At 42.2% G+C, this 12,710-nt stretch overlaps 1 pseudogene; it reads left to right on the top strand.

The window, feature by feature from the left end:
• Positions 1-1,432: 1,432 nt before the first annotated feature.
• On the top strand, positions 1,433-3,792 carry LOC105816770 (annotated as a pseudogene).
• Positions 3,793-12,710: the final 8,918 nt, after the last annotated feature.

Here is a 12,710-nt window from a genome sequence, read left to right as displayed (position 1 = left end):
ATATGCATACACAAAGAGTGCAATGCGCACCATCTGGGGGATAGACACGCTTGAAGCTCAGACTTGGGGGGGGGCAAGGGCAACATACGTAACCTAAACATCTGTACCCCCATAATATGCTGAAATTAAAAAAAATAAAGCATAGGGCATGTCAGAAGGATAAAGGAGCCAACATAAAGGAGCTTCCAACAGCCAAAGCTGGAAATCTGAGTAATAAAGTAAGCAATTATAGCATTGGCTTATAACCCACGAATAAAATAAATGTCCATGAGTCCATACTCATGCAAATACAATAATTGAATAAATTAATAAACATGAGATATGGGACAAATAATTCGAAGAATTCCAAATAATTTGTGCAGCTACTTCCCCTTCCAGGGGGTGATAATTACCATTGTACTCCACCCAAGGTTTGTTTGTGTGGGTGTGTGTGTGTGTGTGTGCATGTGCACGCTTACTGAATTGCTTCCAAAGAGTAAAGTATGGAAAAGGGAGAAAAAGTAACTTTACGGTGGAGAAATTTGGCAAACACTCACCAGGTGATCAAGGTTAATATTTTCAGTGCTGACTCATGTTCACAGGATGTGCCCCTGAGATGAAGTGATAAGAAGGGCATCTTACTTCTGTGGCAGTCTTCCCCAAATCCAAAGCCCCAGTCTAGTAATAAGAAAGATATCAAACAAACCCAAATTGAAGGACATTCTATCAAACACCTGACCAGTACTCCTCAAAACTGTCAAGGTCATCAAAAACAAGGAAAACTTGAGAAATTGTCACAGTCTAGAGGAGGCCGAGAAGACATGACAACCAAATGTAATACAGCGTCCTGGATGGAATCCTGTAACAGAGAAAGGGAGTCATTTATTAGCTAGCTAAATTTGGATGAAGTGTGTAGTTGAGTTAACCGTAATGTACCAATGTTGGTTCCTTAGCTGTGACAAACATACAGCAATGTAGGATGTTAACAACAGGGAAGTCTAGGTGAGGGTTATATGGGAACTCTCTGTACTATCTTTGGAACTTTTCTATAAATCTAAAACTATTCTAGGCTGGGCGCGGTGGCTCACGCCTGTAATCCTAGCACTGTGGGAGGCCAAGGCGGGTGGATCGTTTGAGCTCAGGAGTTCGAGACCAGCCTGAGAAGAGTGAGACCTTGTATCTACTAAAAATAGAAAGAAAGCAGCTGTACAACTAAAAATATATAGAAAAAATTAGCCGGGCATGGTGGCGCATGCCTGTAGTCCCAGCTACTTGGGAGGTTGAGGATTGCTTGAGCCAGGAGTTTGAGGTTGCTGTGAGCTAGGCTGACGCCACGGCACTCTAGCCCGGGCGACAGAGTGAGACCCTGTCTCAAAAAAAAATAAAAAATAAAACTATTCTAAACAGAAAGTTTATTTAAACATTTTTAGAAGGTTCTTTTCCATCTTGCAAGATGGCACGTGAAAAAGTTGAGAAGCTGGATACTAAGGAGAAGAAATCTGAAGCTAAGAAGGCTGATGCCAGTGGCAAGGTTAAAAAGGGTAACCTCAAGGCTAAAAAGCCCAGGGAGGGGAAGCCCCACCCCCTGCAGTTGAAATTCTGTCCTTGTCAGAGGAATTGGCAGATATGCCTGGTCTGCCATGTATTCCAGAAAGGCGATGTGCAAGAGGAAGTCCTCAGCCGCTAAATCCAGGATTGAAAAGAAAAAGGAGAAGGTTCTTGCCACTGTCACAAAACCAATTGGTGGTGACAAGAATGGTAGTAGCCAGGAAGTTAAATAAACTTTGTAAAATGCCTAAATATTATCCTACTGAGGATGTGCTGTTAACCATGGCAAAAAAAAAAAAAAAATACCCTTAGGTCAGCATGTGAGAAAACCATGAGCTAGCATCCCTCCTGGGACCATTCTGACCCTCCTCACTGGGTGCCACAGAGGCAAGAGGGTGGTTTCCCTGAAGCAGCTGAGCAGTGGCTTGTTACCTGTGATCGTACCTCTGGTCCTCAATTGAGTTCTTCTGTGAAGAACACACCAGAAGTTTGTCATTGTCACCTCCGTGAACATTGATATCAGCAATGTGAAAATCCCCAAACGTCTTACCGATGCTTACCTCCAAGAAGAAGCTGTGGGAGTCTGGACACCATCAAGGTGAGATCTTTGACACAGAAAAAGAAAAATACAAGATTACAGAGCGGTACAAGGTTGATCAGAAACTGTGGCCTCACAAATTTTACCAAAAATCAAAGCTATTCCTCAGCTCCAGGGCTACCTGCAGTCTGTGTTTACCCTGACAAATAGAGTTTATGTTCCCAGTGACCACAGCTGTAATAGTTTGAGCAACACAATAAATAACGATAGTAGTAAAAGATAACCTACAGAATAAAATAAATATCTGTGAGTCCATCCTGATATAAGTAAAAAAGTTTGAATAAATAAATGAGAGAGAAGGGACAGCTTTTTCTTATAAAAGAGCTCCAATTAATAAATGTAGAAGGAATGAGAAAATACAAAATCACTAGTGGGCAAGCATCATTGTAATAATTGTCATAAGCAAGATCTACCAATGGATGCTAAAATTAGTGGGGAAAGTTTGAATAGAAACAGGATATTTGCATAGTCTCAAAGTATCTCCTCCAAGATATTTATTAAATACAACAGGAAAATATAGAAACTTTAGAGTGGAGAAACTGGCAGACATTAACCAAACGATCAAGGTTAACGTCGATATCTCGTACCTCCTAGTAAGATGCTCTGAGAAGGACACTTCTGTGGTGTCCATGTTAAGATGCATAACATCGATCTAATCATGAGAAGCGTCAAACAAACCTAAATTGAGAGACATTGTACAAAATACCTGAACTGTACTCTTCAAAAGTGTCAAGGTCATAAAAGATAAGCAAAGACAGAAACAAAACACTGGAGGAGACCCTGAAACAGAAAAAAATATTAGTGGAAAAACTGGTGAAATTTGCATTAGATCGATAGTTTATTTAATAGTACTGTGCCATGGGGGGAGAGGGGGCTCTGATGGGGAGAGCAGATCTGGAGTGAAGGGCCCCTGCTGGGTGGGGGAGTGGCATCTCTTTGGCTATGGCGGCTCCCACCCTGACCTCACCCTCGAACACTCTGCAGGGAGCTGCCTCCCTCTCCCCTGGGCCATGGGGGTGGATCCTCCACATCCCCTCCTCTCCTGCATCAGCAGAGTCACATTTTCCACCGAATCTCACAGGGCTCTGGATGTGGTGACATCAGCCATGTGGTGCTCACTCTCAGCGGAGAATCCTGATCTGTGTCCAGGGCAGCAAGGCCGGAATCTGCCACTTCCTGTGACTCACCTGCCCTTGCCGTGAGGCCTTGGGGATAGACACCAGATACCTCATTTAATTTTCACTGCAACCCTGTCAGCTGGGTGGCAATGATTATCATTAATAGAAGCAGCTAAAGCAGCTGAAACGCAGTGGCTAAGTTATTTGCCCCCAAGGTCACACTGCAAGCAAATAGAAAGTCAGGGCAATATACAAGCCAAGGTCTGCTGGCCCTAAAGTGCCACACTCAGATGCTCTGCGATACAGAATCCCATACAGAGTCAGTTCCCAATAAACAGTATTTCTATTTTCCATTGACTTCTAAGGGCTCCAGCTGAGGGCTGACAATATCTCATGTGCACAAACTGAGCTTTTGCACATTTCGGTGCACATCCAGGGAAACCTACATAGCCCTCCCTCTTCTGACAAAGATGAAAAACTCAAACTTATCTTCCCTGTCCCCTCTTAGACACTGAAAATCAGGTGTGCATCGGGTCCACCAATAACTGACCAACTCAGGACTGTTGATATTTGGTCACCTCGGGTCCCAAATCCCTGCGACCATGCCCCTGATTCCTCTGGCTGCCAATCACTGACCAGCAGAAGCCACCCATGGCTGGACTACAGAGACTGCCAGAGGACACCTCAAAGTCCCCCAATCACTGCCCAGTCACAGCCCAGACTCCTCATATCATTAATCCACAGTGATGGCCAATTACTATGTCCCAGAGAGGGCCCTTAGCCACCTTCCATGAGAACCTCAAATAACGCCAAACACAAGCAGCCCAATGCCATACCCCCAGAAGGTTTCCAATCATTGTTCTTCCCAGACGGCCAATTACTGATTCATATAATGTCTGAAACTGACTCATGGAGAGGCCAAACACTGACCATTCCTAAAGCATGTATGGCTCCCATTCCAGAAACCAACCCAGTGTCCTTCATGAATGTTCATAGCAACTTTATTCATAATAACCCCGAAATATTCATCGGCAGGTGACTGGATAAATAATCTGTGGTACATCCATACACTAGAATAATACTCAGCAATAAAAAGGAACAAAAAATTGATATATGCAACAGCATAGAGGAATCTCAAAAACAATCTGCTGAATAAAACTGGAAAGAGGAGAGTACATATTGTAAGATTTCCATTTTCATGAAGTTCTTGAACAAGCAAAGCTGATCTACAGTGATAGAAGTCAGAATAACAGTTACCATTGAGTGAGGGGGGATTGATGGGGAAGAGATTATAATGAAACTTTCTGGAGTGACAGCAATATCTTGGTGGAGGTGGAGGTTACTTACATGAGCCTACACATTTGTGAAAACTCAACACACTATACACCTAAGATGGAAGAATTTTGTTGCAGGTAAATTATACTTCAATAAAGAAAACATGGCCAGTGTGGTAGCTCACATCTGTAATCCCAGTGCTTTGGGAGGCCAAGGTGGGAGAATCGCTTGAGGCCAGGAGTTAGGGACCAGCCTGGGCAACATAGCGAGATCTCGTCTCTACAAAAAATTTAAAGATTAGCTGGATGTGGTGGCGCACGCCTGTAGTCCCAGCTACTTGGGAGGCTGAGGCAGGAGGATGGCTTGAGCCCAGGAGTTGCAGGTTGCAGTGAGCTATGATGATGCCACTGCACTTCATCCCAGGTGACAGAGTGAGACTCTGTCTCTAAAATGAGACGGGGAGGGGGGCACTGACTGTGGGAATGTGTATTTGGGATCAGTTTGTACCAGTAAAATAGTTACTTGCATGCTTATCTGTGTAAAATGCACTAGGACACTGACTCTTGGGAAAGATCTGCTGGGAACCAGATAAAGAAGGAAATCATAGGAAGAGACTGACAAACAGCCCCCACTGCTGCACCCTATTGCAGCCCTCCCTCCGTGAGCGGGGATTTTCCTTGCACACAAACCAAGTAAGTTGTGGGGAATTATGCACCTTAAAGAGTCCATGAAATGAAATGACCTCTTGGAAACTGTGGGAGACTTTCTAACTTCATTCATTCGGCACATACAGTACTGGTTCAGGTACTGCAGTGACAGGTTGACTCTCTTCTGTACCCAGGCAGTTATTGGTATGTCCCCAAGTCTCTCAGGTGGGACTTCAGGCAGGGAGAGGGCCACAGGGGAGGATCTCTGCAGGGGCTAAGATTAGAAAAGCAAAAATAATCTGTGAAAGCATTGATATGCTCGGGAAAAACAGACCTATCCTTTTTGGTTTTTTTGTTTTGTTTTGGTTTGGTTTTTTTTGAGACAAGGTTTCATTATGTTGCCCAGTTAGTCTCAAACTCCAGGGCTCAATCTATCCTCCCACCTCAGCCTCCCGAGCAGACCTATGCTTCTTTGAAAAGATATAGGCTGGTATTATTCTGAGGTAAATTCTGTGTTCTAAGTTTTTTTTAACCTTTTCTTTTATTGAGGCATAAAATACACAGTAAAGTGTACAATGTGCTCAAATAGGATAAACACGAGTTTTGACAACTCACTCACATCGGGATATATTAATAGAGTATTTCTCCAGAAGTCTCCCTCATGCCCCTTCTTGGTCTATATACTACCTCCCACCCCAGGTGACCACTGACCTCTCTGTCCCTAGAGACTAGATTTGCCTGTTCTAGAGTTTCCGGTAATCATATGGTGCAGAGCCGTGCGTATTGAGTCACGTAATCGTGCAGTATGGAGTATTCTGTGTCTGCCTTCTTTCACCCAACATAACGCCTTTGAAATTCATCCATGTCGCATCGGTCAGCAGTTTTGTTTCTTTTTATTGCTGAGTAATGATCCATTGTACAGATGTATCACAATTTGTTCACCCATTTATAAGTTGATAGATATTTGGATTGTTTCCTGGTTTTCCTTATTGTGAATGAATTCTAAGATTTACCAGACACATTATAACCCCATCATCAACTTCTTTCTTGTATTATAGATGGTCGAGGAGAGAAAACAGGAAGTCTTGGAGGCACAGAAAGACCCCAAAAAAAGTACAATTTGGAAAGGGGTATGTTTGTGAAGCTGGCTGTGGTCCTCTGGCTAACACAGGGGAGCTAGCAAAACAAACAAACATGGTTCAACGGGGACTTTTTTTTACCAGCCTCAGGAAAGCAGAGAGGGGGCTTTCCTGAATAGGTCCCCCAAATCAAGTGCCAAAGTGAAGGGATTTCTACACCCCTGAAAGCAGGGCTGTGGTGAATTCCTATGATTGAACGTTGCCTCAGCATCCATTTTGAATGTAAGTTGGACTTTCTCCTACCAGAGGCAGGGCTCAGTCACCCTTGACACAGTGTCCAGTTCACCTTCTCCCAGTTCCTCAGAGTGGTCAATCCAGATACCTGCCTTAAACAACTGCCTCTTGGTGACCACCTCCCTAGGGGACAGCTAGATACAACCTACTTGACTCACCCCTCTGACCCCCGCACCCCACGTGAACTGCACAGACATACTGTAGCAACCGTCTCTCAGTCACATCATGAGCCCATGGAACCAGCTTGCTCTAAACCCATGAATTATTACTCTCTGTGGGAAACCCACCTAGTAATGCCCTGGACCCCAATAAAGATTCAGCCCACGGGTCTCGCTCTCTCTGGCAGAGTGTGCATTTCCTGGATGGCTTCCCCTTGCCATTGTCCTTGAGAGGCATGCTGGCTGCCTTCTTCTCTGGAATCTGTAAGCTGCTTCTGTTATTTCATGTGTTTTGTTGAGTTGCCTTTTCTGTGTCTCACCTGACCAACACACCCGAACCTAACTTCTTTCCCAGTCAGGGCTTTCCTAGCGGGTGGCTATCTCGGTAGGAATAAACTGGGCTCAGGTCAGACAAGAGCCACAAGGACGTCTGCCAGTGTAAACAAGTTTCCTGTGCGAGGGACACTGGGTCGCGGGTCAGACACTTAGGCATTAGGCTGTCTGCCAGAATAAAAAAGTATCCCCAAAAAGGCATGTTGTAAACATCCACAACCATATCCCCGGAGCCACTTTGGGGCAGGGCTAAGGTTTATGACCACTCCCAGGAAGAGACTTCAAGACCTAATTAGGAAAAAAAAAAGTAAAAGGGCTTCTCAATGATACATTATGATCGGGCCAGTCAGGGCGAGATCTTAAGCCCAGTTTCTTGTTCAGCTGATGAGAATAAACAACGTTAAGAAATGGCAAAAGGGCTGAGGGCCTAGGCATGAAGACTTGAGGTCCCAATCAGGGCATGTTTGTGTCTAACCTTTCCCAGGGCGCATGGGGCATATCTTGTGGAGGTGGCAGTGAGGAGAGAAATTTGAAGTACCTCATCATACATTACTGGCCACAAGCAAAAACAGTATTCAAATTCTGCTATGATAAATATGTCATTCCTGTTGTACATATTGTGAAAACTTAATGTCAAAACTCTGTTTTTGGACCAGCGTGGTGGCTCATGCCTGTGATGCTAGCACTCTGGGAGACCGAGGTGGGAGGATCGCTTGACGTCAGAAGTTTGAGACGAGCCTGAGCAAAAGCAAGACCCCATCTCTACTAAAAATAGAAAAATTAGCTGGGTGGTAGTGCACACCTGTAGTCCCAGCTACTCAGAAGGCTGAGGCAGGAGGATCACTTGAGCCCAGGCGTTTGAGGTTGCAGTGAGCTAGGCTGACACTACTGCACTCTAGCCCGGGCGACAGAAAGAGACTCTGCCTCAAAAAAAACTCTGTCTTCAATGGCCTAGGACACTCACAAGTCCCCCCACAGAAGAGCAGAGACTTGCTGGGCACCTAGAAGGGTACAGGGACTTTGGAAGGGAGATTCCCCCGAAACCTTGTCTTCTGATCTAGGCAGAAGCAGCTAGGGAAGCGATGGGGGGAAGCCTTGCCCACTACATCACTAAGGGACAGGGATTTTTATTGCCATTTCACTGATCAGAAAACTATGGCTTAGAGAGTTTCATTCAGCATGCCTGAGTTCATATAAATTCTGCAGTAGAGCCAAGTTTCCAACCCAGAGTTCTAGGCCCCAACTCCTTGTCTTTGACCTGCCAATGGTATCTATAAGTGCCGTAGTGATACCTGAAGGTGCTGACGAGAGACATAAAATCTGAGTTGTCCCTCTACACAGTAGCAAGTGCAGTGATATCTGAGGTGGGTCATATGTGGTGTCACAATAGAGTTCTCATTTTTTTTCCTAGTAGTTCTATCAACTTTTGTACGTTTTGAGGCCATTATGTATTACATGCATATGATTTTAGCACTAAAACTTCTTGGTGAATTGAACTTTTAAACATTATGTATTCTCTTTATTTTTCATATTTTTAACCTTAAAGTCTATTTTGTCTGCTATTAATATAACTACACCATCCTTTGACTTTCAACTTTTCTGTTCTTATCCTTCAGATGTCTCCTATAAACAGACTCTAACTTACATTTTTTAATCCAGTGACAATGTTTTTCTTTTAGCTGATGAGTTTAGTCTATCACATTTATTATGATTATTAACATATTTGGATTTATTTCTATCTTATTGCATGTTTTCTATTTGTCCTATTTTTTTCTATTTTAGTTTGTTTGTTTCTTCCTTTCTAGCCTTTTTGTTTTGTTGGTCAAAATTTTTTGTTCTTAATTTTTTCTCATTCCATTTTCCCCTGCTCTAACTTGTAAGTTGTTTGTTCTACGTCTATTCTTGTAAAGGCTACTTGAAATTTTGAAAAAAAAAATTTTTTATTTCAGCATATTACAGGGGTACAAATGTTTAGGTTATGTATATTGCTCTTGCCCCACCCAAGTCAGAGGTTCAAACGTGTCCATCCCCCAGATGGTGTGCACCGCACCCACTCGGTGTGTATATACCTATCCCCTCCTCCCCCTCCCATCTACCTGACACCGGATGAATGTTACTACTATATGTGCACTTAAGTGTTGATCAGTTAAAACCAATTTGATGGTGAGTACATGTGGTGCTTTTTTTTTCATTCTTGGGATACTTCACTTAGTAGAATGGGTTCCAGCTCTATCCAGGATCATACAAGAAGTGCTAGATCACCATTGTTTTTTGTGGCTGAGTAGAACTCCATGGTATACATATACCACATTTTATTGATCCACTCATGTATTGATGAGCACTTGGGTTGTTTCCACATCTTTGCAATTGTGGATTGTGCTGCTATAAACATTCGAGTGCAGAGGCTACTTGAACTTTTAAGCATCTATAACCACATAAACATTTGTGAATAATTTTGCCCATATCAAAATGGTACAAAAGACTAGAAAATCTTAAATTATATGGTAACTTTTCACCTCTTTACAAAAGGCATAACAAAAACCTAAAGTCACAGAAAGGTTAAAAGAATGAGAAAAGTAAACATGGTTAAAATGATAAATTTTGTTATGTATGTTTTACAATTAAAAAAAAGAATCAATGGCTGGGCGTGATGGTGCATGCCTGTAGTCCCAACTACTCGGGAGGCTGAGGCAGGAGGATGGCTTGAGCCTGGGAGTTGGAGGCTGTAGTGAACTGTGATGACACCATTGCCCTCTAGTGTGGCTGGGCAACAGAGTGAGACTCTGTCTCAAAAAAATTAAAAAGTTGAAAAGATATACCAAATAAAAACTAACCCACAAAACTTATAGTTATGTTAATATTAGACAAAATGGGCTTTATGGGCAAAAAAGAAATACTGTTTATCCTGTCTTCAATTCCTATCCTTCCACTTTCTCTTCACTCCAATCAAGATTTTGCCCCTCTCACTACTGAATCAGCCTTTCACAAAGTCACCAACGACCTTTGTGATGTGAGATCCAAAGGTAACTCTTCATCTTACCTGACTTATCAGCATTTGATACAGTTGAACCCTGTTTTTTTGTTTTTTTGTTTTTTTGTTTTTTCTTTTGAGACAGAGTCTCATTCTGTTGCCCTGGCTAGAGTGAGTGCCATGGTGTTAGCCTAGCTCACAGCAACCTCAGACTCCTGGGCTCAAGCGATCCTCCTGCCTCAGCCTCCCGTGTAGCTGGGACTACAGGCATGCGCCACCATGCCCGGCTAATTTTTTCTATATATTTTTAGTTGTCCGATTAATTTCTTTCTATTTTAGTAGAGACGGGGTCTCGCTCTTGCTCAGGCTGGTTTCGAACTCCTGAGCTCAAACAATCCGCCCGCCTCCCAGAGTGCTAGGATTACAGGCGTGAGCCACCGTGCCCAGCCGAACCCTGTTTTAAAGAAACGGGTCTCAGAGTCTCACTCTGTCGTCCAGACTGGAGTGCAGTACTGTGATCGTAACTCACTGCAACCTCCAACTTCTGGCCTCAAGCAATCCTCCCACCTCAGCCTCCCCAGTAGCTAGGATTATAGGTGCACGCTACCACGTCTGGCTAATTTTTCTTATTTTTTGTAGAGTGAGTCCCTGTCTCAAAAAAAAAAAAAATTCTAAATATGATAGCCATAATAATGATCCTTTAAAAACATAAGTCATATCATTGATATCTCTGCTCAAAGCCCTCTAATGCATCCCACCTCATTGAAAGTAAAAGGCAAAGTACTTACAATGGCCTTTAAAGACTTACATGATCAGGACCCGCTACATCTCTGATTTTACCTTCTTCCATTCTTGCCTCTGTTTGCTCAACTTCAGGCTCATTGGCCTCCCTGCAGTTGCTGGAACACCCCATGCACAGCTTCAGAGCCTTTGCTCTCTCTCAACTCACTTGAGTCTCTTTTCAAATATTCCTTAACTGAGAGGTTTTCATTATCAACCTTCTACAGAATGGAAACCCCATCCTCCACTCTCTATCTCCTTGTGCATGCTCTCCTATCACACTTGCTTATTGGTTTACCATTGATCTTCTCCCACCCCACCCCACCTCACTCCAGCCACTGGAACGTAAGCACTATGAGGACAAGGACTTTGTCTGCTTCACTACTGTGGACCCATTGCTTTGAACAGTGCTGGGCACAAAGATATTGTTCAACAAATTGCACACTGGTTAAGAGTATGGACTATGGGGCTAGAAATCCAGCTAGGATCCAAATATGGGATGAACCACTTAGTAGAGTGGCCTCGGTCAAGCTGCCTGAACTTTCTCAGCCTGATTTTCCTCATCCGTAAAATGAGGATCACAATAGTATTTACTAGGGTTTTTTGAGAGGATTCAATGAAATAATATATGGAAAGCCCCTGGAACAGTACCTGGCAAATGTTTTGTTCTATGGATGAATGAAAAGTCATTGTTAGTGCAAAAAGATGATTGCTATATAAGAATAAAAGGAACATTAACCAGAAAGAAATAAAATGTCTAAATTTCTATGTACTTAGTAATATCACCTCAAAAAATAAAGAAAAATATGTCAGGATTATTTAAAGGAGGATTATTTAAAGGAGAATTTAACCATCCACAATCATTTCAGAAGATTTTAACATATACCTAGCAGTAAACGACAGGTAGAAATAAAAATTCAATAGTACATAGGAGACTTGAAAATAAATTTAATAAGTACAAATGAATCCACATATATATGAAAACTTGTACTAACAATTATAGAATATACCTTTTTATCCAACCACATATGGAAAATTTTTCAGTTTTATTTTATTTTTGACTGACACATTTTGACATGTATTAATTGTACATATTTATGGGGTACAGTGTGATGTTTTGATACATGTATGCCTTGTGTAATGATCAAATCAGGGTAGTTAGCATATCCATCACCTCAAAAAGTTATTATTTCTTTGTGGTGAGAACATTCAAAATGCTCTCTTCCAGCTCTGGGGAGGAGCTGCAAAGTAGCCGGGTGTGGTGGTGCATACCTGCAATCCCAGCTACTCTGGAGGCTGAGGCAGGAAGGAGGATTGCTTGAGTCCAGGAGTTCAAGACTAGGAGTATTTCTGTGTAGTCCCTTCCTACCCACAAGCAGCCCAGAGACTTGGCATAATTGAATATTGATCCTTACCTTAATTACATCTTCAAAGACCCTTCTTCCAAATATGATTACATGCTGAAATTCCAGGTGCTCATATATTTTGGGAGCCACTATTCAGCCCACTACACAGATATAAGATAATAAGGACACTGACCTAAATTTGAATCAGAAGTATCAATTATAAAGATGCATTCATAACTTTGATAAGCAGAAAATCAGCAGACTAATTAATAAGCATACATTTCTGCTACGCATTAAACCCTATGGTTATTACATTGTATGTCCTGGGTTCTAAATAATCCCACTTATATTATTCATAAACAAATTTGTTTTCAAAGATGTTTGCCAGTAATCTGAAATATTTTACTTTATAAAGTCAAATGACCACTATTTTTATGTTTGTACAAAAACTGAATTTTAAAAATAACTTGACAAAGTCAAATTTTCAAATGAGTATACTGGCAGACATTTTAAAAAATCAATTTTTGATGGATTGTTAATTTTTCTACAGTGCTTAGTCTCAAACATAAGTAACAAAAACACAA

This window comes from Propithecus coquereli, unplaced genomic scaffold (assembly GCF_000956105.1).
Source record: "Propithecus coquereli isolate 6110/MARCELLA unplaced genomic scaffold, Pcoq_1.0 Scaffold388, whole genome shotgun sequence".
NCBI lineage: Eukaryota > Metazoa > Chordata > Mammalia > Primates > Indriidae > Propithecus > Propithecus coquereli.
This window is presented reverse-complemented; position numbering and strand designations above follow the sequence as displayed.